The sequence below is a fragment of the Arachis hypogaea genome, chromosome 8 (assembly GCF_003086295.3).
Source record: "Arachis hypogaea cultivar Tifrunner chromosome 8, arahy.Tifrunner.gnm2.J5K5, whole genome shotgun sequence".
Classification (NCBI taxonomy): Eukaryota; Viridiplantae; Streptophyta; class Magnoliopsida; order Fabales; family Fabaceae; genus Arachis; species Arachis hypogaea.
Window position 1 is genome coordinate 44,249,905 of NC_092043.1, and position 22,498 is coordinate 44,272,402.

Sequence of the window (22,498 nt, forward strand, 5' to 3'; positions counted from 1 at the left end):
TTTCACTGCGAGGATGGGATGTAGCCATCAACCATGGGTGATGCCTCCAGACGATTAGCCGTGCGAGTGACAGCCGCATAGGATCATTTTCCCGAGAGGATTGAAAGTAGCCACCGCTGATGGTGAACCCCTATACAAAGCTTGCCATGGAAAGGAGTAAGAAGGATTGAGTAGAAGCAGTAGGAGAGCAGGCGTCCTTGAGCCATGCAGCATCTCCATTCGCTTAGCTGAAATTCCCACCAATAAATCTGCATAAGTTTTCTATCCTTTTATTTATTTTATTTATCCAATTTAATTCCATTTGACTCTATGATTCCAATCACTAACTGAGATCTACAAGGTGACTATAGCTTGCTTCATACCAACAATCTCTGTGGGATCGACCCTTACTCGCGTAAGGTTTATTACTTGGACGACCCAGTACACTTGCTGGTTAGTTGAACGGAGTTGTGATAACAACTGGTGCCACAATAATGATTTCATACAACTTAAAGAACAGTGATCACAATTTCGTCCACCAAGTTTTTGGCACCGTTGCCGGGGATTGTTCGAGTATGGACAACTGACGGTTCATCTTGTTGCTCAGATTAGGTAATTTTCTTTTCAAAAATCTTTTTCAAAATTTTTCTTTTCTTTTTCGTTTTTCCAAAAATGTTTTTCGAAAAAAATCAATAAAAATACAAAAATACAAAAAAAAATTAGAAAATCATAATCAAAAATATTTTGTGTTTCTTGTTTGAGTCTTGTGTTAATTTTAAGTTTGGTGTCAATTGCATGCTTTTAAAATTTTTTCTTGCATTTTTTCGAAAATCCCATGCATTCATAGTGTTCTTCATGATCTTCAAGTTGTTCTTGACAAGTCTTCTTGTTTGATCTTGATGATTTCTTGTTTTGTGTCTTTTGTTGTTTTTCATGTGCATTTTTGCATTCATATTTTTCATGCATTAAAGATTTCTAAGTTTGGTGTCTTGCATGTTTTCTTTGCATCAAAAATTTTTCAAAATTATGTTGTTGATGTTCATCATGATCTTCAAAGTGTTCTTGGTGTTCATCTTGACATTCATACCATTCTTGCATGCATTCATTGTTTTGATCTAAAAATTTCATGCATTGAGTATTTTTTTTGTTTTTCTCTCTCATAATTAAATATTCAAAAAAAAATATCTTTTCCTTATTTTCCTCCAAATTTTCGAAATTTTGGGTTGACTTGGTCAAAAAATTTTTAAAATTAGTTGTTTCTTACAAGTCAAGTCAAAATTTCAATTTTAAAAATCTTATCTTTTCAAAATCTTTTTCAAAAATCATATCTTTTTCATTTTTTATAATTTTCGAAAATTTCAAAAATCTTTTTCAAAATATTTTCAAAATATTTTTCTTATCTTTTATATTTAATTTTCGAAAATTAACTAACAAGTAATGTGATTGGTTCAAAAATTTGAAGTTTGTTACTTTCTTGTTAAGAAAGGTTCACTCTTTAAGTTCTAGAATCTTATCTTGTAGTTTCTTGTTAGTTAAGTAATTTTAAAAATTAAATCTTTTTCAAAATATCTTTTCTTAAAAATCTTTTTATCTTTTATCTTATCTTTTCAAAAACTTTATCTTTTCAAAATTTGATTTCAAAATATCTTATCTAACTTCTTATCTTCTTATCTTTTTCAAATTTTGATTTCAAATTTTTTCAATCAACTAACTAACTTTTTGCTTGTTTCTTATCTTTTTCAAAACCATCTAACTACTTTTCTCTCTCTAATTTTCGAAAATTCTCCCTCTTTTTTTCAAAAATTCTTTTTTGTTTAAATTTTAATTTTAATTATATTCATCTTTGATTTTCGAAAATTACTAACCTCTTTTTCAAAAATTATTTTCGAAAATTGCTCTTCTCTTTTCTTCTTCTATTTAATTATTTAATTACTAACACTTCTCTTCACCTCTCCTCATCCAAAAATCCGAATCCATCCTTCTTCTTTCTTCTACCCCTTTCTTTTTCTACTAACATAAAGGAATCTCTATACTGTAACATAGAGGATTCCTCTTTCTTTTCTTGTTTTCTTCTCTTTCATATGAGCAGGAACAGGGAAAAGGCACTCTTGTTGAAGTTGATCCAGAACCTGAAAGGACTCTGAAGAGAAAATTAAGAAGCTAAATACAACAATCCAGAAACAACCTTTCAGAAATTTTCGAACAAGAGAAGGAGATGGCAGCCGAAAATAATAAAATAATGATGCAAGGAGAATGCTGGTGACTTCACAAAGCCAACGTCCAAGTTTGATGGAAGAAGCATCTCCATTCCTGCCATGGAGCCAATAACTTTGAGCTTAAGCCTCAACTAGTTGCATTAATGCAACAAAACTGCAAGTTTTATGGACTTCCATCTGAAGATCCTTATCAGTTTTTAACTGAGTTCTTGCAGATCTGTGAGACTGTAAAGACAAATGGAGTTAATCCTGAAGTCTACAGACTCATGCTTTTCCCTTTTGCTGTAAGAGACAGAGCTAGAATATGGTTGGATTCACAACCTAAGGATAGCCTGGACTCCTGGGATAAGCTGGTCACTGCTTTCTTAGATAAGTTCTTCCCTCCTCAAAAGCTGAGCAAGCTGAGAGTGGATGTTCAAACCTTCAAACAAAAAGATGGTGAATCCCTCTATGAAGCTTGGGAAAGATACAAGCAGTTGACCAAAAGATGTCCATCTGACATGTTTTTAGAATGGACCCTATTAGATATATTCTATTATGGTCTCTCTGAATTTTCGAAAATGTCACTGGATCATTTTGCAGGTGGATCTATTCACCTGAAGAAAACGCCTGAAGAGGCTCAAGAACTCATTGACATGGTTGCAAACAACCAGTTCATGTACACCTCTGAGAGGAATTCCGTGAATAGTGGGATACCTCAGAAGAAAGGAGTTCTTGAAATTGATGCTCTGAATGCCATATTGGCTCAGAACAAAATGTTGACTCAACAGGTCAACATGATCTCTCAAAATCTGAATGGATTGCAACAGGCATCCAACAGTACTAGAGAGGCAGCTTCTGAAGAAGCTTATGATCCTGAGAACCCTGCCATGGTAGAGGTTAATTATATGGGTGAACCTTATGGAAACACCTATAATCCATCATGGAGAAATCATCCAAATTTCTCCTGGAAGGATCAACAAAAGCCTCAACAAGGCTTTAACAATGGTGGACGCAACAGGCTGAGTAATAGTAAGCCATATCCATCATCTTCTCAGCAGCAGACAGAGAATTCTGAACAAAACACTTCTAATTTAGCCAATATAGTCTCTGATCTGTCAAAGGCCACTTTCAGTTTCATGAATGAAACAAGATCCTCCATCAGAAACTTGGAGGCACAAGTGGGCCAGCTGAGTAAGAAAGTCATTGAAACTCCTCCCAGTACTCTCCCAAGCAATACAGAAGAAAATCCAAAAGGAGAGTGCAAGGCCATTGATTTAATCAAAGTGACCGAATGCATAGGGGAGGAGGAGGACGAAAATCCTAGTGAGGAAGACTTCCTGGGATGTCCTTCAAGCAAGAAGGAGTTTCCTATTAAGGATCCTGAGGAATCTGAGGCTCATACAGAGACCATAGAGATTCCATTAAATCTCCTTCTGCCATTCATGAGCTCTGAAGACTATTCATCATCTGAAGAGGATGAAGATGTCACTGGAGAGCAAGTTGCTCAATATTTAGGAGCTATCATGAAGCTGAATGCCAAGCTGTTTGGTAATGAGACTTGGGAAAGTGAACCTCCCTTGCTCATTAGTGAACTAGATACTTGGATTCAGAAAACTCTACCTCAAAAGAAACAAGATCCTGGCAAGTTCTTAATACCTTGTACCATAGGCACCATGAGCTTTGAAAAAGCTCTATGTGATCTGGGATCAGGGATAAATCTGATGCCACTCTCTGTAATGGAGAAGCTGGGGATCATTGAGGTACAACCTACCTTGTTCTCATTACAATTGGCAGACAAGTCAGTAAGACAAACTTATGGAATAGTAGAGGACGTGCTAGTAAAGGTTGAAGGCCTTTACATCCCTGCTGATTTCATAATCCTAGACACTAGGAAGGAAGATGATGAATGCATCATCCTAGGAAGACCTTTCCTAGCCACAGCAGGAGCTGTGATAGATGTCAACAGAGGAGAATTAGTCCTTCAATTGAATGGGGACTACCTTGCGTTTAAGGCACATGGCCATCCCTCTGTGACAAAAGAGAGTAAGCAGGAAGAGCTTCTCTCAGTTCAGAGTCAAGAAGAGCCCACACAGTCAAACTCTAAGTTTGGTGTTGTGAGGCCACAACCAAACTCTAAGTTTGGTGTTCAAACCCCATATCCAAACTCTAAGTTTGGTGTTGGGACTACACACAAAAATTGACCTGATCATCTTGTGGCTCCATGAGAGTCACTGTCAAGCTATTGACATTAAAGAAGCGCTTGTTGGGAGGCAACCCAATTTTATATATCTAATTTTATTTTATTTTGTTTCTTTGTTATTTTTGTGTTTAATTAGGTACATGATCATGAGGAGTCACGAAAAAATAAAAAAAAAATTAAAAACAGAGTCAAAAACAGAAGAAAAAAATTGTTCACCCTGGAGGCAGCGCAGACTGGCGTTCAACGCCAGTAAGATGCATCTGGCTGGCGTTCAACGCCAGAACAGAGCACCATTCTGGCGCTGAACGCCAGAAACAAGCAACAACCTGGTGTTAAACGCCAGGAAGGTGCACAGAGAGGACAAGCTGGCGCTGAACGCCAGAAACAAGCATGAAACTGGCGTTCAACGCCAGGAACATGCATTACATGGGCGTTGAACGCCCAGAACATGCATCAATGGGCGTTTGAACGCCAGAATGATGCATGAAGGCATTTTACATGCCTATATGGTGAAGCAATGGTATTTCTTTTCACCCCAGGATCTGTGGACCCCACAGGATCCTCCTCAGGATCTGTGGACCCCACAGGATCCCCACCTACCATATTCCCACTTTACCTCCTAATCCTATTTTTGTGATTTGAATATCCCATGTCACAATTCCCAATATTCTTCATCAATCACCTCAATTCCTCTTCCCAATTACCCCATTCACCATTCATATCAACCTCCTCTTCCCCATAAACCCCACCTACCCTCATAAAATTCAAATTCATTTTCCCACCCATTCCCACCCAAATTGGCCGAACCTATACCCTCCCCTCTCCCTATAAATACCCTTCCACTCTTCTTCATTTTCACACATCACAAACCCACATTCTCCCACATAGCCGAACCACCTCTTCTCCCTCTGTTCCATATTCTCTTCTTTTTCTTCTTCTACTTTTCTTTTCTTTCTTGCTCGAGGGCGAGCAAAATTTTAAGTTTGGTGTGGTAAAAGCCTAAGCTTTTTGTTTTTCCATCACCATCAATGGCACCTAAGGCCGGAGTATCCTCAAGAAAAGGAAAGGGGAAGGCAAAAGCTGCCACCTCTGAGTCATGGGAGAAGGAGAGATTCATCTCCAAGAGCCATCAAGACCACTTCTATGATGTTGTGGCAAAGAAGAAGGTGATCCCCGAGGTCCCTTTCAAGCTCAAAAAGAATGAGTATCCGGAAATCCGACATGAAATCCAAAGAAGAGGTTGGGAAGTCTTAGCCAACCCCATGCAACAAGTCGGCATATTGATGGTTCAAGAGTTCTATGCCAATGCATGGATCACTAGGAACCATGATCAAAGTATGAACCTGAATCCAAAGAACTATATCACAATGGTTCGGGGGAAATACTTAGATTTTAGTCCGGAAAATGTGAGGTTGGCATTTCACTTGCCTATGATGCAAGGTGATGAACGCCCCTACACAAGAAGGGTCAACTTTAATCAAAGGTTGGACCAAGTCCTTATGGACATATGTGTGGAAGGAGCTCAGTGGAGAATAGACTCCAAAGGCAAGCCAGTCCAACTAAGAAGACTGGACCTCAAGCCTGTGGCTAGAGGATGGTTGGAGTTCATCTAAAGATCCATCATTCCTACTAGCAACCGATCTGAAGTTACTGTGGATCGGGCCATCATGATCCATAGCATCATGATTGGAAAAGAAGTAGAGGTTCATGAGGTCATCTCCAATGAACTCTACAAAATAGCCGACAAGTCCTCACCCATGGCACGGCTAGCATTCCCTCACCTTATTTGCCATCTATGTTACTCAGCTGGAGTTATCATAGATGGAGATGTCTCCATTGAAGAAGACAAGCCCATCACCAAGAAAAGGATGGAGCAAACAAGGGAAGTTCCTCACGGCCCTCAAGAAGAACATGAGGAAGTTCATCATCAACAAATGCCTCAAGGAATGCACTTTCCTCCCAACAACTATTGGGAGCAACTCAATACCTCTTTAGAAGATTTGAGCCATAATATTGAACAATTAAGGGTGGAACATCATGAGCACTCCATCATTCTCCAAGAAATAAGAGAAGATCAAAGAGCAATGAGGGAGGAGCAACAAAGGCAAGGAAGGGACATAGAAGAGCTTAAGGACATTGTTGGTCCTTCAAGAAGAAGACGCCACTAAAAGGTGGATTCATTCCTTGTTCTTTATTTCTTTCTGTTTTCGGTTTTTAATTATTGTGTTTATCTATGTTTTGTGTCTCTACTTCATGATCATTAGTATGTAACCATGCCTTAAAAGCTATGAATAAAATCCATTAGTCTTTCACCTCTCTTAAATGAAAAATGTTTTAATTCAAAAGAACAAGAAGTACATGAATTTCGAATTTATCCTTGAATTTAATTTAATTATATTGATGTGGTGGCAATACTTTTTGTTTTCTGAATGAATGCTTGAACAGTGCATATTTTTGATCTTGTTGTTTATGAGTGTTAAAATTGTTGGCTCTTGAAAGAATGATGAACAAAGAGAAATGTTATTGATGATCTGAAAAATCATGAAATTGATTCTTGAAGCAAGAAAAAGCAGTGAAAAAGGAAGCTTGCGAAAAAAAAAAGTGGCGAAAAAAATAGAAAGAAAAAAGAAGGAGCAGTAGAAAAAGCCAATAGCCCTTAAAACCAAAAGGCAAGGGTGGCAAGGATCCAAGGCTTTGAGCATCAATGGATAGGAGGGCCTAAGGAAATTAAATCCAGGCCTAAGCGGCTAAATCAAGCTGTCCCTAACCATGTGCTTGTGTCATGAAGGTCCAAGTGAAAAGCTTGAGACTGAGTGGTTAAAGTCGTGATCCAAAGCAAAAGAGTGTGCTTAAGAGCTCTGGACACCACTAACTGGGGACTCTAGCAAAGCTGAGTCACAATCTAAAAAGGTTCACCCAGTCATGTGTCTGTGGCATTTGGGTATCCGGTGGTAATACTGGAAAACAAAGTGCTTAGGGCCACGGCCAAGACTCATAAGTAGCTGTGTTCAAGAATCAACATGCTTAACTAGGAAAGTCAATAACACTATCCGAAATTCTGAGTTCCCAGAGACGCCAATCACTCTGAACTTCAAAGGAAAAAGTGAGATGCCAAAACTATTCAGAAGCAAAAAGCTACAAGTCCCGCTCATCTAATTAAATTAATATTCATTGATATTCTGGAATTTATAGTATATTCTCTTCTTTTATCCTATTTGATTTTCAGTTGCTTGGGGACAAGCAACAATTTAAGTTTGGTGTTGTGATGAGCGGATAATTCATACGCTTTTTGGCATTGTTTTTATATAGTTTTTAGTAAGTTTGAGCTACTTTTAGGGATGTTTTCATTAGTTTTTATGTTAAATTCACATTTCTGGACTTTACTATGAGTTTGTGTGTTTTTCTGTGATTTCAGGTAAATTCTGGCTGAAATTGAGGGATTTGAGCAAAACTCTGAAGAAGGCTGACAAAAGGACTGCTGATGCTGTTGGAATCTGACCTCCCTGCACTCGAAATGGATTTTCTGGAGCTACAGAACTCCAATTGGCGCGCTCTCAACGGCGTTGGAAAGTAGACATCCAGGGCTTTCCAGAAATATATAATAGTCCATGCTTTATTCGAAGATTGACGACGTAACTTGGCATTGAACGCCAAGTTCATGCTGCTGTCTGGAGTTAAATGCCAGAAAAACGTCATGATCCGGAGTTGAACGCCCAAAACACGTCATAACTCGGAGTTCAACTCCAAGAAAAGCCTCAGCTCGTGGATTGATCAAGCTCAGCCCAAGCATACACCAAGTGGGCCCCGGAAGTGGATTTATGCATCAAATACTTACTCATGTAAACCCTAGTAGCTAGTCTAGTATATATAGGACATTTATCTATTGTATTAGACATCTTTGGTCTCAGTTTTGTTTTATTCTTCATCTTAGGAGATCATTGATCACGTTAGGGGGGCTGGCCATTCGGCCATGCCTGAACCTCTTTTACTTATGTATTTTCAACGGTGGAGTTTCTGCACACCATAGATTAAGGGTGTGGAGCTCTGCTGTACCTCAAGTATTAATGCAATTCTATTTTCTTTTATTCAAATCTCTTTTATTCTTATTCCAAGATATTCATTCGTACCCAAGAACATGATGAATGTGATGATAAGTAACCCTCATTATCATTCTCACTTATGAACGTGCGTGATTGACAACCACTTCCGTTCTACATGCAACAGAGCTTGAATGCGTATCTCTTAGATTCCCCAACAGAATCTTCGTGGTATAAGTTAGATAGATGGCGGCATTTATGAGGATCCGGAAAGTCTCACCTTGTCTGTGGTATTCCGAGTAGGATCCTGGGAATCCGGAAAGTCTAACCTTGTCTGTGGTATTCCGAGTAGGATTCCGGTAATGAATGACTGTGACGTGCTTCAAACTTGCAAGTGCTGGGCGTTAGTGACAGACGCAAAAGAATCAAGGGATTCTATTCCAGTAGGAGCGGGAACCAACCAGTGATTAGCCGTACTGTGACAGAGTGCGTGAGCATTAGTTTTCACTGCGAGGATGGGATGTAGCCATCAACCATGGGTGATGCCTCCAGACGATTAGCCGTGCGAGTGACAGCCGCATAGGATCATTTTCCCAAGAGGATTGAAAGTAGCCACCGCTGATGGTGAACCCCTATACAAAGCTTGCCATGGAAAGGAGTAAGAAGGATTGAGTAGAAGCAGTAGGAGAGCAGGCGTCCTTGAGCCATGCAGCATCTCCATTCACTTATCTGAAATTCCCACCAATAAATCTGCATAAGTTTTCTATCCCTTTTATTTATTTTATTTATCCAATTTAATTCCATTTGACTCTATGATTCCAATCACTAACTGAGATCTACAAGGTGACTATAGCTTGCTTCATACCAACAATCTCTGTGGGATCGACCCTTACTCGCGTAAGGTTTATTACTTGGACGACCCAGTACACTTGCTGGTTAGTTGAACGGAGTTGTGATAACAACTGGTGCCACAATAATGATTTCATACAACTTAAAGAACAGTGATAACAATTTCGTGATGAGATCTTGGCTTCTTCATACCAAAAATGGTTGAGAAAGATTCGGCCAGCAAAGTAGAGATCCTTGGAGGGATGACTTGTCTCTGATTCTGCTCAACCACCACAGAAGGTAGCTAGGGTGGCTACGTGATGGAAGAAGCAGAGATTTGAGCAGATGAAGACATCATCATCATGAAGCATCAAGGGCCAGAATTCCATCTTGGAGAGCAAGCCAAGGATGGAGTGCTCGGATTGATGAAGAGTGATGACCAAGAAAGAACTAGAGATATTTGCATGTTGGGTTTTTCATGGGTTATCTCTTCTCTCTCTTTGGCCGAACTGGTTATGTGTGAAGGAAAAGAAGTTAAGCTTGATTTTTTTGTTTCAACTGTGAAGGCTTCTCCTCTCTATAAAAGGGGTGAACAGTCACGGTTTGATTCAAGAAGAAAGGGTGAGAGTGCGAGGCACAGAATTCTCAGAGCTACTTGAGCTAACATATGTTCTTCTCCTTCAATGTATTCTGTTTTGTATTTTTCTATTTAATTTTGTCATGTCTTGAGTCTCATGGAAAAAGGCAAACAAGTAAGGTTTGTATGAAAAAGCCATAGAGCGAAAAAAGGCAGAGAGTGCAAAATTAAAAGAAAAGGTCATAGATATCCTTAGAGTTTCTTTGTACATCTCTGTTGTGTTTCATGATTCTGTGGAATCTCCTTGTAAGTTGGGTTAGCACTTTATAGTTTGTAATTAGGATGATTATAGTGAAATTCCATCATTGTTGTGATAGAGACTGGATATAGGCTACACTGCACTTAGCAGCTGAACCAGGATATATCTGGGTGTAACTTTCTTTCTCTTCTACTCTATTTCTGTTTCTACTGCACAGGAGATAAAACCAAAAATATCTCGTGCCAAGTGATGAGACAAAAATAAAAGTCTCGTAGTTAGAGACGAGACAAAAATAAAAAAGTTTTCTCAAAGACTAAAAAGTATAATTGATAAAAAGGGGCTAACATTCAACCCCCTTCTTTTAGCCGCTGAAAACCATCAGTGCTAATCAAAATTAGTAAAAAATACTAGCCTAAGATTCTACGTAAACCAAAAGAATAAGAAAAATATTCTTAAGAGCATTTTAGTTTCTAAACTAATTTCGAATATATTTATTTTTAAAATAATATAGAAGCTGAAAACGTATGTACTGGTTGGAGAAAACTACAATAGCTAAATGCTCCGCCTTATTTTTTGAAAATCAGCCAAATACTTTTTACAAGTTAATATATATAGATGTTTCTTCTACTAAGTATTAAAATGTTTTTTTTCATACTAAATAGATGTTCTTTTATATATTTTTCTTATTTTTTTATATTACAAATGTGAATGTCTCTATTTATTTAAGAATTTCATAATTTTTTTAAAATTTTATAGATATTTAATTATTTTTGTCAAAATATAACTGAATATTTTTTTGTTAAGTATTAGATTTTTTTTATATTAAATGAATATTTTTTTATATTTCTATAATTGTTCAAAGACTTCTTTTAACTAAAATTAAGTGCATAATTTGCAGTTTCTTTAATCATCAAAACAACATCTAATATCTTAAAACGCAGAAAACAACATTGACATAAAATAATAAACTCTTTTATTAATAACATAATTGATACAACGGTACAGCAAATTATGGTACATATATAAACAAAATAAAAATAAAAAGAAACCACCAAATTCGCACAATAATGATTATTGATTCAACAAGGATTGAACAAAAAAAAAAGAGTAAACAATTATTATTCTTCCATGAGTTTATTGAGAGCGTGGTGATGGAGTAATATACACATGCATGGATTTAATTAAGTAATTGATTGGAATTAAGGGCACTTGCACTTGCCACCGTGGGTGGTCAAGCTAGCATAGCAAGAACACACTTTTTGGTTGTCAGTGGTGTCCAACGGCACATAGTTGCAGCGCTGACAGCAAATTCCATAAGTTCTGTGGCAGAAGTTTGGACGAGATGATAACCGGCACCTTGCAGTACATGCTCCGTTATGGAAGAGTGGGTTGCAGTGGGAAGGCGGAGAGGACATGACGGTGAGAGAGAGGGGTCTGTGTGTGTAATTGTTGGAGGTGAGTAGGTTAATGTGAGAGAGAAGAGAAAATTTTTTAGAGGCTTGCTACACATACAAGTCTTTTTGACTTACAAGTTTTACAAGTTGCTACACATTAGAGTTAATGCGTTATTTAGTTTCCAAAGCGCTACACTCACTGTGAATTGTGAATGACTCCTCTTCTTCTTCCTCTTCCTCTTCCTCTTCTTCACTCACCGTGAATTATGAACAACTCATCTTCCTCTTCCTCTTCCTCTTCCTCCTCCTCCTCTTCTTCTTCTTCTTCTTCTTCACTCACCGTGGATTATGAACAACTCATCTTCCTCTTCCTCTTCCTCTTCTTCTCATTCTTCTTCTTCCTCCTCCTCCATGTATTTCTTCGTTATTCTCTTTGCCTTTTCATTAGTTGTTTTATTTGCGTTTATTACTGGTATTTTTGCTTCGTTTTTTTTTTCGATTTTCATGGTTTCTGAAATCAAGCTTTGAAATCGTTTTGAAGATAATGGAACTTCAGAAATACACCCAAATGATTACAGAAAATACACCCAAACGATTATAGAAAATACACCCAAACGATATTTCTTCGTTATTCTCTTTGCCTTTTCATTAGTTGTTTTACTTGCATTTATTACTGGTATTCTTGCTTCTTTTTTTTTATTTTCATGGTTTCTGAAATCAAACTTTGAAATCGTTTTGAAAATAATAGAACTTCAGAAATACACCCAAACGATTATAGAAAATGCACCCAAACGATATTTCTTCGTTATTCTCTTTGCCTTTTCATTAGTTGTTTTACTCGTTTATTACTGGTATTCTTACTTCTTTTTTTTCGATTTTCATGGTTTCTGAAATTAAGCTTTGAAATCGTTTTGAAAATAATGAAACTTCATAAATACACCCAAACGATTACAGAAATACACCCAAACGATTACAGAAATACATCCAAACGATTACAGAAATACACCCAAAGGACACTTTATGCATAATTCAGAACTCTTTCTCTTTCTCCTCCTCATATTCTGTTGCTTCTTCTTCTTCAAAAATGATTTCAGAGCTTGATATCAAAAAATAATGGAAATCAAGAATAACAAAAAAAGAAAACAAAGAGAAAAGCACGTAAATAAAGAAAGAGAAAGAGAAGACAAAAAACAAAAGAAAAGAAGAAGAAGAAGAGGAGGAAGAGGAAGAAGAATGTGCAGCAAGAAGAAGAAGACGGTGCAGTGAAATTGTGCAGTAACGGTTGAAGAAGGAGAAAGAGAAAGTAAGAAACTAAAGAAAAGAAGAAGAAGAAGAGGAAGAAGAACGTGCAGTAACGTTCAAGCGCGTTAATATAATAACTTGTAAAGACTTGTATAAAAAAATGCTTGTATATGGAGAATTCCTCAATTTTTTATAGGTTTTAATTAGGTTTACTTAATCAATTTTAAATTTTTTAAATTTTAAATTTAAAAAATTTAAAATTAATTAATTATTAATATAAATTAATGTAATTTTTAACTTTTAGCTGATAACCTTTTAGTTTCATATACTTTTCCATTATACAATAATACCTGTTGTAAAATTCATTGCAATGAGATAGTAAAACTTAACAAAAGTAATAAATTACAAAAATACTATGGATACAAAAAGATTAACTATTAAATCAGTCATTAAATTAATCATTATTTATTATATACAAATAATTTATTATATATCTAACTTATGTTTAATATATATTTTATATCAATAATTAATGATTGATTTTTAGTGTACATATAACATACTTAAATAAATTATTCTAAAACAACTCTCTGTTAGGATTAAGTTGTAGCTCCTAGTACAATTAAGAGGACATAGACTAATTGGAGAATATTCCTAGTTCTAGTATTATATTTCAAATATTATTATTATTAAAAGAAGATTATAATCTTGTATAAAACCTATTTTACCATAAATTTTTTATTGCATAATATATACAACAAAGAGAGACTTATATGGCCAGAAACGGTGTGACACGAGCAACTACAATGTTGATACTTGGAATGTTTATATGTTTTGCCATTGCTGAATTTCATAACACTATTCTTGAAGAGCCTTTGTCTCCGTTAAATTATTATATTGCAACAGCTGATGAAGAGTTAGCAAAGTGTATTGCTGAATGCAATCGACGTTTTTTGCCTGGTACAATGAACATCGACAATTGCATTAGGAAATGCCATGCTAAACATAAGTTCGGAAAATAAAGTTTTACAATGGTTAGTATCTAATTTACAATCATGTTCTCTTTTTTAATTTTTTGTTTTCATAAGTTCGTGTTTAAATTTATATTATCTTATATATGAATATATGATGCTATGAATTCTTCATCACTTTTTATCAAGTTTAAGAGATCAATGAATCTTTAAGAAATTTCAGAAACTAGTAATATTTACTAGGGGTGTACATGGTCCGGTCCGGCTCGAAGATCCGATCCGGCCTCGAATATTTTAGGGGTTAATTTAGTGTAATTTCATCAGGTTTAGATCCGGGTAAGGGTCTCAAAAATAGACTCAGTCATTATTTCGGGTCGGGTCCGAATCATAATTCGGGTCACCCGAACTCGACCCGGTGGCCCGGTTATCATACATAATTAATATTTTGTGTTATTAGTGATGGATGATGACTATTCTTATGTGGAATTCAAATATTGTAAACCTTAATATTTTGTGTTATTAGTCATTATAAAATTATAAGTTAATGTTTTATATTTAAAATGCATAAGACTTTAGACTAATGCATAATATTGTGTTATTTGTATTGATTTAAATATTTGGTGTTGTTAGACAATATTAGTATTGATTATGGTTATCTTTAATTTTAGAGAAGGGTTGGTTCTTGTTATATTTTTTTAAGTGAATTTTACTGTGCGAATTGTGAAATAATGGTTGGAGATTAGGTGATTTTTATATGTTAAAGACCCAGTTTTCATCCGATTTTTATCCAGCCGGAAGGTGTGTAGGTTTTATCGGATCTAAGATCGAGTTAGAGTCTAAAATTAAGCCTGGTCTATATTTTGGACCGAATTTAGGTTAAGCCAAATTCGGTGTGACCCGGCCATGTACACCCCTAATATTTACAAGTAGGCCTTAATTATAGTTTATGAAAAATACTTCAAAACTTGATTTTTAACTTCGATTGCATTAGGAGGTAATTCACACAACTTATTTCAAATTTCAAATGTTTAGTTTAGTTGGATTTGGATTTTTTTTAAAATTGTATTAGATCTTCTACCTTAATTCAGATGTGCTTAATTTCATTCTTTGGGTGTGAAGAATTTTGTATGTGCTTAGTTGATTCTTTTTTATTTTTGTTTTGATTCTATTATGATTTTGTTTTGAATATATGTTGAAAATTTTCAGGGATACCATTTTGAATTTCAAATGGAAAAGAGGGAAGATGTGAAACTGAAAGACATTAATTTTGGATGTGTTTCTATAATAATGAAGTGGTCCCATTAAATATTGCCTGAGCATTAATTGATCAGCGTTGGTTACTTAATTGCACTATTTCTAAAAAGGGTTAAGTAACGTGTGTTTTTATGTGTCGTAAAAGTATATGATAAGATTAGTAAAAAATTTTACTTGTTTTACTTGTTTTTATTTAATGGATGTAAAATAAATATATTAAAAACTTATATTTTTTATATTTTTAATAAAAAAATTATTTATAAACTTAAAACATGTACCCTAAATGTACATATTAGCTAAACCCTTTTAAAAATATTGTGCTTCAATTATGTTTGAGTTTTCAAAACTTTATAAACTTCTCTTTAATAGTTTGATATAGGGTTAAGTATTTTTTTCGTCCCTAAAGTTTTAGGTCAAAATCAAAATTATCTTCGACCTTTTTTTTATTAAAATCATCCTCAACGTTACAAAATGTTAAAAAATCGTCCTTTTGTTCATGAACAATATTTTATGGACAATTTTACCCTTAAACAAAAATTTTAAAAAAATCTCCCTTTAATATAAAACAGCAAACTAGGATTGTACCCTTCATCTTCCTTCTTCTATCTTAAAAACTCCAAGACCTCATTCAAGCCACACTGCAAAAGGCCCCTTATCCAAACCCATAAGCATAATCCCAACCTAGCAGCCTGAATCTCCAAACTCCCTAACCAACCTAACAGTATGAAGCTCTTTGCCACCATCCACCAAGCCAAACAAGAACCCTTCAGTTTCATCTAACCTCCCCTGCTTGCACAAACTCTTCATAACAAGTGCATTGGTATACCGATTCAACAGCAACAAACAAATTCAGTAAATTCAGTAGCAACAACAACCACAAAATAAATCAACAGCAACATCCACAAAATAAATCACTAGAAATTTTAGATTTAGCAACAATTCAACAATCATCAATGGTAACTTTAGATTCAAAACAGCAACCACAGAAATTAAAAAGAATTAAAAACAAATGATATTTATGTTCTTAAAAAAAGGAAGAACGAAAATAGGAGGAATGATTGGGGGTTCGGAGCATCCAATGAACTGAAACAGGTTGGGGGAATCGGGAGGAATTGGGATTCGGAGAGGTTGAGGATTATGTGGTTAGAGGAAGAGGATAGAGGGAGTAGAGGGTTGGTGATGCCGTTTTCCACCATTAAGAGAGTACGAAAACACCCAGAAAATTATAAATCGCCAAGTCCTCTCCTTACTGCAGGTCCTTCACCACTCGCTTCAGCTCCACCAACGCCTCTTTCTTCTTCACCTCTGTCTCATTCTGCAGATTCGCGAGCTTCTCTATTTTCTGCTCTGGCCGGTTCTCCCTGTCAAAGTTGCGGCGGAGCTGGAACCTACGTCGTCGTCGTGGCATGGAAGGTAACCAGAGCGTGGGGAAGAGCTTGCGGCTTCTGAAGGAAGTGAGGGAGTATGACGTGGAAAGGGGGACGAATCTGGTGACTGGTGGAACCCTTCTTTTGAAGCGTTTTTTTTTTTATTTTTATGTAAGGATAAAATCGTCTAAAATATGTTGTTTCTGGACAAAAGGACGATTTTTTAACATTTTGTAACGTTGAGGATGATTTTAATAAGAAAAAAAGGTCGGGGACGATTTTGATTTTGGCCCAAGACCTTAGGGACAAAAAAAGTACTTAACCCTTTGATATACTAAGTTCGTAACTTTGTAAGTTGAGCTTGTGCTTAAATTTTTACGTTCATATATTAAACGAAGCGAGTTTGAATTCGAATAAGTTTAAATCATTAGTTCGTAAACTAGTTTGATTATGCATATATTTGAGTAAAGTGATAACTAGATTTTTGAAAATTTAAACTTTAGACTAATTAGTTCTTTAAAAAAAAGTATTAACTAAGTCCTCTATAAAAACAAACGGTGGAATATATGTCCTTCCATAAATGGATAGTACAAAATGAAATGGAATTGTCCATATATTTTGTTATCTACAATGTGTGTTCCATTGCTACCATATGAACATGAAAACGATGTAGTTTTGGACAGTGAAACGTTTATTATTTTTTGAATTTTTAGATAACTTTTATTATCAAGTGCTCTCTATTTATCACAAATCTTACTAAAATAGGTAAAGTTTCGCTTCAAAAATTGTTATGTGTATGACGATCTTTCATAAATAAACATGTCACAGTAGGTAACGATACATATAAATATTACCGTTAAATTTTACATGATAAACTAATAGAAAGATATCACTCGTCAACCGTTTACTAATAGAAAGACATTATCCAGCATCTGCTGGAGCCGCCTACCCATCCTATAGTTGAATATCTTCTGGATGGCCATCCAGGTCGTGCTCAACATCCCAAATAAAATGTAGCTGCAACAAAGAAGCTTTAAATCCAGTTAAACAAGATAGATAGATGATATAAACTAGTAAAAAAGAATTAAAACAGAAACAATGAAAATAATTACCGCCCATTTCTCAAACTAGCACTGCCTGGTCTCAACAGAAATCTTCGTGTAGTTCGGGTAGGGCATGTCGTACATCAGTTTGATGACATTAGTCATCTCCTGAGTACATACATTCGGGTTCAGCAAAAACCTAACAACAACAATCCACAAACAAGAATCAACCTAAATCCACTAAACATGCTTCAATTTTTTAGGAATGTCAGCAACAACAGAAATCATAATCAACAAAACTAGAAAATAATAAACAGTAGCATTCCAAATCAACATAAATCCACTAAACATGAATTAGTTTTTTAGGAAATCTCAGCAATAATAGAAATCATAATCAATAAAACTAGAAAACAATAACCAGAAGCATTCCAAATCAACCTAAATCCATTAAATAGGAATTATTTTTTCAGAAAATCTCAGCAACAACAAGAATCATAATCAACAAAACTAGAAAACAATAAACAGCAACATTCCAAATCAACCTAAATCCACTAAATAGGAATCAATTTTTAGGAAATCTCAGCAACAACAGGAATCATAATCAACAAAACTAGAAAACAATGACCAGAAGCATTCCAAATCAACTTAAATCCACTAAACAGTAACCAATTTTTCCAAAAATCTCAGCAACAACAGGAATAATAATCAATAAAACTAGAAAATAATAAACAAAAAATACATGAGCATTGAACGTTATAATTACCTCGTGCCGCCATCAAGCCAAATATGCAACTCTATGATAGTAGGTGGTGGATGGGCATCAGCTACAGCATCACTGTCATACTGGACTCCGGCACCACAGCATCCGTCGTTGGACTCGGCGTCGCCGTGGATGTGGACTACTAAGCGGTGGAAGGCGGCATCGTTGCCATGGGCCGCAGTACGTAATTGGGGTTAGGAACCATGATGAACGACTGATCTGCTAAACCCATAACTTGTGGTGTGACCGGGGTGGTCGGAGTAGAGGGAGATGATCCAGAAGTCCCGGAGGTACCGGAGAAAACCCTTCCTCTACCCTGACCACGGCTTCAACCACGACCAATAACCTGATCCGCAACACCTCTTCCTGTCATCGTGTCTGCATATATCAAAACCATCCGTAACATAGTGAATCAACATATTTTAGACAATGTCAAACAACTCCAGCAACAATATTCAGCAATTCAGTTCAATAATTGAAACACTTTTCAAAGTTGAAATTAAAGTTCAAATTCAAATTCAAAATAAGAAAATCCAATTCAACAATCAACAAAATCTCAGCATATTCATAAACTCAAATTCAGCCATCTTCAAACACGTATAAAAATGGACAGCTCAATATAACTTAACAATCATTTTTGGATCTATTAAAATGGACAGATCAGCACAATTTTTTCAATTTACAACAAAATATTTTAGCCTATATAGAGATTTCAATTAAAAAAACAAATAGAGACAGAATATAGAGATTTCAATTAACTCAATATATAGATTTTAATTGTAAAAACAAATAGAGTTACAATATAGAGATTTCAATTAACAATATAGAGATTTCAATGTTATCTATTGTTGCAGAGGCAGAATCGAATCGAAGAGAAAAAGTTGGGCAACGGCGGTGGTGGTGGTGATGGTGACGAGCAGACACCAGAGACCGGAGGCTAGGGAGCGGCTGTGGTGGCTCTGTGGTGCTCGGTGGTGATTTGGAGAACGGAGAAGAAGGAGAAGAAGAAGAACGAAGGGGTCTTGTGGGTGGGTGGGCTGACAGCGACGGAGAGGGGGTTGTGGTGGTGGCGGTGTCGGTGTCGGCGGCGGCAGATGGTGGTTTTGGGGAGAGGGAAGGAGGGAGATGGTGGTTTAGTGAGAGAGGGAGTGAATCTGGAATGAGGGAGAAAAGGGTTTGCATGTTGAATTCATGTCCAGTTACCGTTGGATTTTTTCAACGGTAAACTTTTGCAGGTCACCAAAATGCATCATTTCACTAATTGGTTTTACTGTCGGATTTAACTAGATGCGTCATTTTACTTTTGTTTCCCTCCAAATATTACAGGAAGAATTACCGTCGGAACCCAAAATCTGCCAGTAAATAATAAACCTTATGAATTCGACGAGATTACCGCCGGTAAATTCGACGGTAATTTCGTCGCTAACGTCCGATGCTAAATCTAACGGTACTCACTGTTTTTCTTGTAGTGTGGCCTGTAGATCCATGCAAGAGAGAGGAAGATGCCGAACTTGGCATGGTGCTCTTCATGAGAGAGAAGACAATGGAAATGTTAATGTGGAATTAAGAAAGTTACTTTCCTAATTCAATTACATCTGAACCTTGGTCTTTGTTGAATCTTTTCCAGTTATTTCCATGTGTTTTCCCTAGTAGACCATTTATTTCATCAATAAAATATTACCTTTGATAAGGAAAAAAATTCACTGACATTTCTAATGGTAGAAGGCTGTATTTGGAGAAGTGTATAAAATATAACAAATTCATCTTTTTGGTAACAAGTTTTTAATTGTTCACAACTAGAAAATTGCTTAATACAGACAGATTTATAGACAGATTTGGTCTATATTACAGATAGATTTTTGGTTACCGACAAAGTTACCAACGGATTTTGTCCCTCTATAAAAGCTCTTTGAAAATTATTTAAAGAACGGATTTTCAAACGAAGCACAAAAGCAGCGTATGATAAACCTAAAACTGGCACAGAAAAATTAAGCCCTAAGGTTTATCACAAAGAATAGAATCACAAAATTAGGATATATATACCTGAAATTTGAGATGGTTACGAGAAGAACTGAAAGAGCGAGTTGAGATTAGATGGAAGAGGCACCAAAGGGAGCAGATGCGATGAGAGCGGCGGCAGAGAGAGCTCTGTGACGATGGGAGTATACGCGACAAGAGCGGCGACAGCGGCAGCGGCAGAAGAAGCAGAAGTAGCAGCCACGGAGAGAAGAAGTAACTCGTACGATGGAGAGAGGAAGAAGCTCGTGTTTCATTTGTGAATGGAGCTCGAAACAGAGTTTGGATGGGGCCTGCCACGGGGAGAGAGAGGGGGTAGGTTTGGTTTAATTCAATATTTCCGACGGAATATTTTAAATTACAGACAGATTTTATGTCTGTAATAATTTAATAAAACGCAGCATATTTTTTATCTAATTATCCGTCTGTAATCATTTCCCACGAAAAAAAATTAATTTTTTCGATAGAATTATCGATGGATTCTCTTTTCCGTCTGTAATTTATGTTAATTCATTTTTTTGGTTTCCGACAAAAAATTCCTCGCAAATTCTGTCTATATTTCCGTGGGATAAAATCTGTCGAAAATATCCATCTATAATAACTAATTTTATAGTAGCATTGCCTCTTTGTAAAGAAAATTAGGCAACAATATTATATTACCATATCAATTAAAAACTTCCCACTATAATTTTTTGTTTTGCATATTGTCACGCTTTAAAATAGTGACTATAGCTAAAAAAGTAGTAATCATTTATCAATAATCACTGTTTGTGACTTTATTTGTAACCATAGTCTCTTCTAATGTCATTATAACTAAATAGTTACCATAACTTTATGTTACTATTTATGAACCACTGGTACGGTTTGTAACTATGTTATTCTCTTCTAATGTAGCCACATGATGACTCAAAGATCATTCCAAAAATATGTGTAAAACAGTAACTTGTGTCATTGTTATTTCTCATGTAATTTTTTTTAACAAATAATTAGAACATTTTTTTTTTCTTCCTCACTTCCCATACCATTTACCCATAGCTTTTCTCAAAAATATAGTAATATTATATTTCAATGGTTTTACATGTACATAGCTTTTCTCTTCTTTGTAAGCTACATTTTATATTCAGTTTGCATTATTGTTATAAATAAGCTACTTTTTGAATTCAGTGAACTCAAGAGGCAAACAATACAATAAATTATTCTAAAAGAATAGTTTTCTACAATGAGAATTCTTTGTTTTATTTAATTTGTTTATGTTGAGAATCAATCTATAGCTCTTAGTACATAAATGGGACACAAACTAAGCTACAAATATTCTAGTTAACTTGATGAGAATCCTATAGAATATAATAATAAGATTAGGAATGATTTAACTCTATATATAAAGTCGAATTAATCATAACTTTGTGATTGCAAGCCAAAAGAGAAAAAATACACTAAGAGACTGTTGGGTTGTTGTAGAGAGCTCTCGAATATCGAAAAAATTTTGAGAAAAAATAAGATGAGAAGACATTATCTAACTCAAAAAACTTAAGATAGTAAGTAAATGAGTTTTTTATTTTATAAATTATTTACTCTTTTTTGTTTTTTTTTATGTGAGGCTAATTTTATACACTTTTTACACTTACAACATTAACAGAAACACCTATGGCGAAGATCAATGTGACAAATGCACTAGCAATAATACTTATAACCGGAGTGATTATTTATTTTGTCATTATTACTGAATTTCAAGACGCTTCTCTTGAAAGGCCCTTGAGTCTATCACATTATTATTTTTCATCTGATGAGATACAACTTCAAGCGTGTATTAACAGATGTCGAAGAATCTTTCCTAACCATAGAGGGAAGGAAATTGAATGCATGAACAAGTGTCGTCAAATGTTTGGCTAGTACTTTAGTTTGCTCAATGGAGTTCTATGGAATGTATCTGAAAATTAAATAGTGTTCTAGTGTACCATGTATTCCTTGTATTGAGCCTCTTCGATCGATGATGTAGCTGAACTATCTATTTTGCATGTTTTTGAAGAGATAAAAAATGTAAAATAGATAGCAATATATTATAATCACATGGATGGAAAACTATATTGTCATATATATTATTCAAAGATTTAAATTCCTTCACTAAATAATTATGTGTCATATAATTTTGATCATTAAATCATTCTAACATCTTTATTTTTTCTCCCTACTACTACCATGCATGGAACTGCGCATCCACATTGCATTATTACTTAGGCATATCCTTATATCATATATAACTTATAGAAAAAAGTTCAAGATCAATATAATTTATTATTTTTTGTCAATATTTTTAGTTATTAATCTATTTTTTTATTTAATAGCTCAATAATATATTTTTAGTCTATATTTTTA

At 35.3% G+C, this 22,498-nt stretch overlaps 2 long non-coding RNA genes and 1 other non-coding gene across 3 annotated transcripts; 2 read left to right on the forward strand and 1 right to left on the reverse strand.

The window, feature by feature from the left end:
• Positions 1-2,593: 2,593 nt before the first annotated feature.
• LOC112708521 (small nucleolar RNA R71) lies at positions 2,594-2,697 on the reverse strand. The gene has a single exon (XR_003156375.1). It is a non-coding gene; the product is annotated as a small nucleolar RNA R71 (small nucleolar RNA).
• A 10,775-nt stretch (positions 2,698-13,472) lies between these two features.
• LOC112708465 (uncharacterized) lies at positions 13,473-15,121 on the forward strand. Its single transcript, XR_003156342.3, has 2 exons — positions 13,473-13,748; positions 14,892-15,121. It is a non-coding gene; the product is annotated as an uncharacterized lncRNA (long non-coding RNA).
• A 6,307-nt stretch (positions 15,122-21,428) lies between these two features.
• On the forward strand, positions 21,429-22,254 carry LOC140174621 (uncharacterized). The gene is made up of 2 exons (XR_011864358.1): positions 21,429-21,660; positions 21,762-22,254. It is a non-coding gene; the product is annotated as an uncharacterized lncRNA (long non-coding RNA).
• Positions 22,255-22,498: the final 244 nt, after the last annotated feature.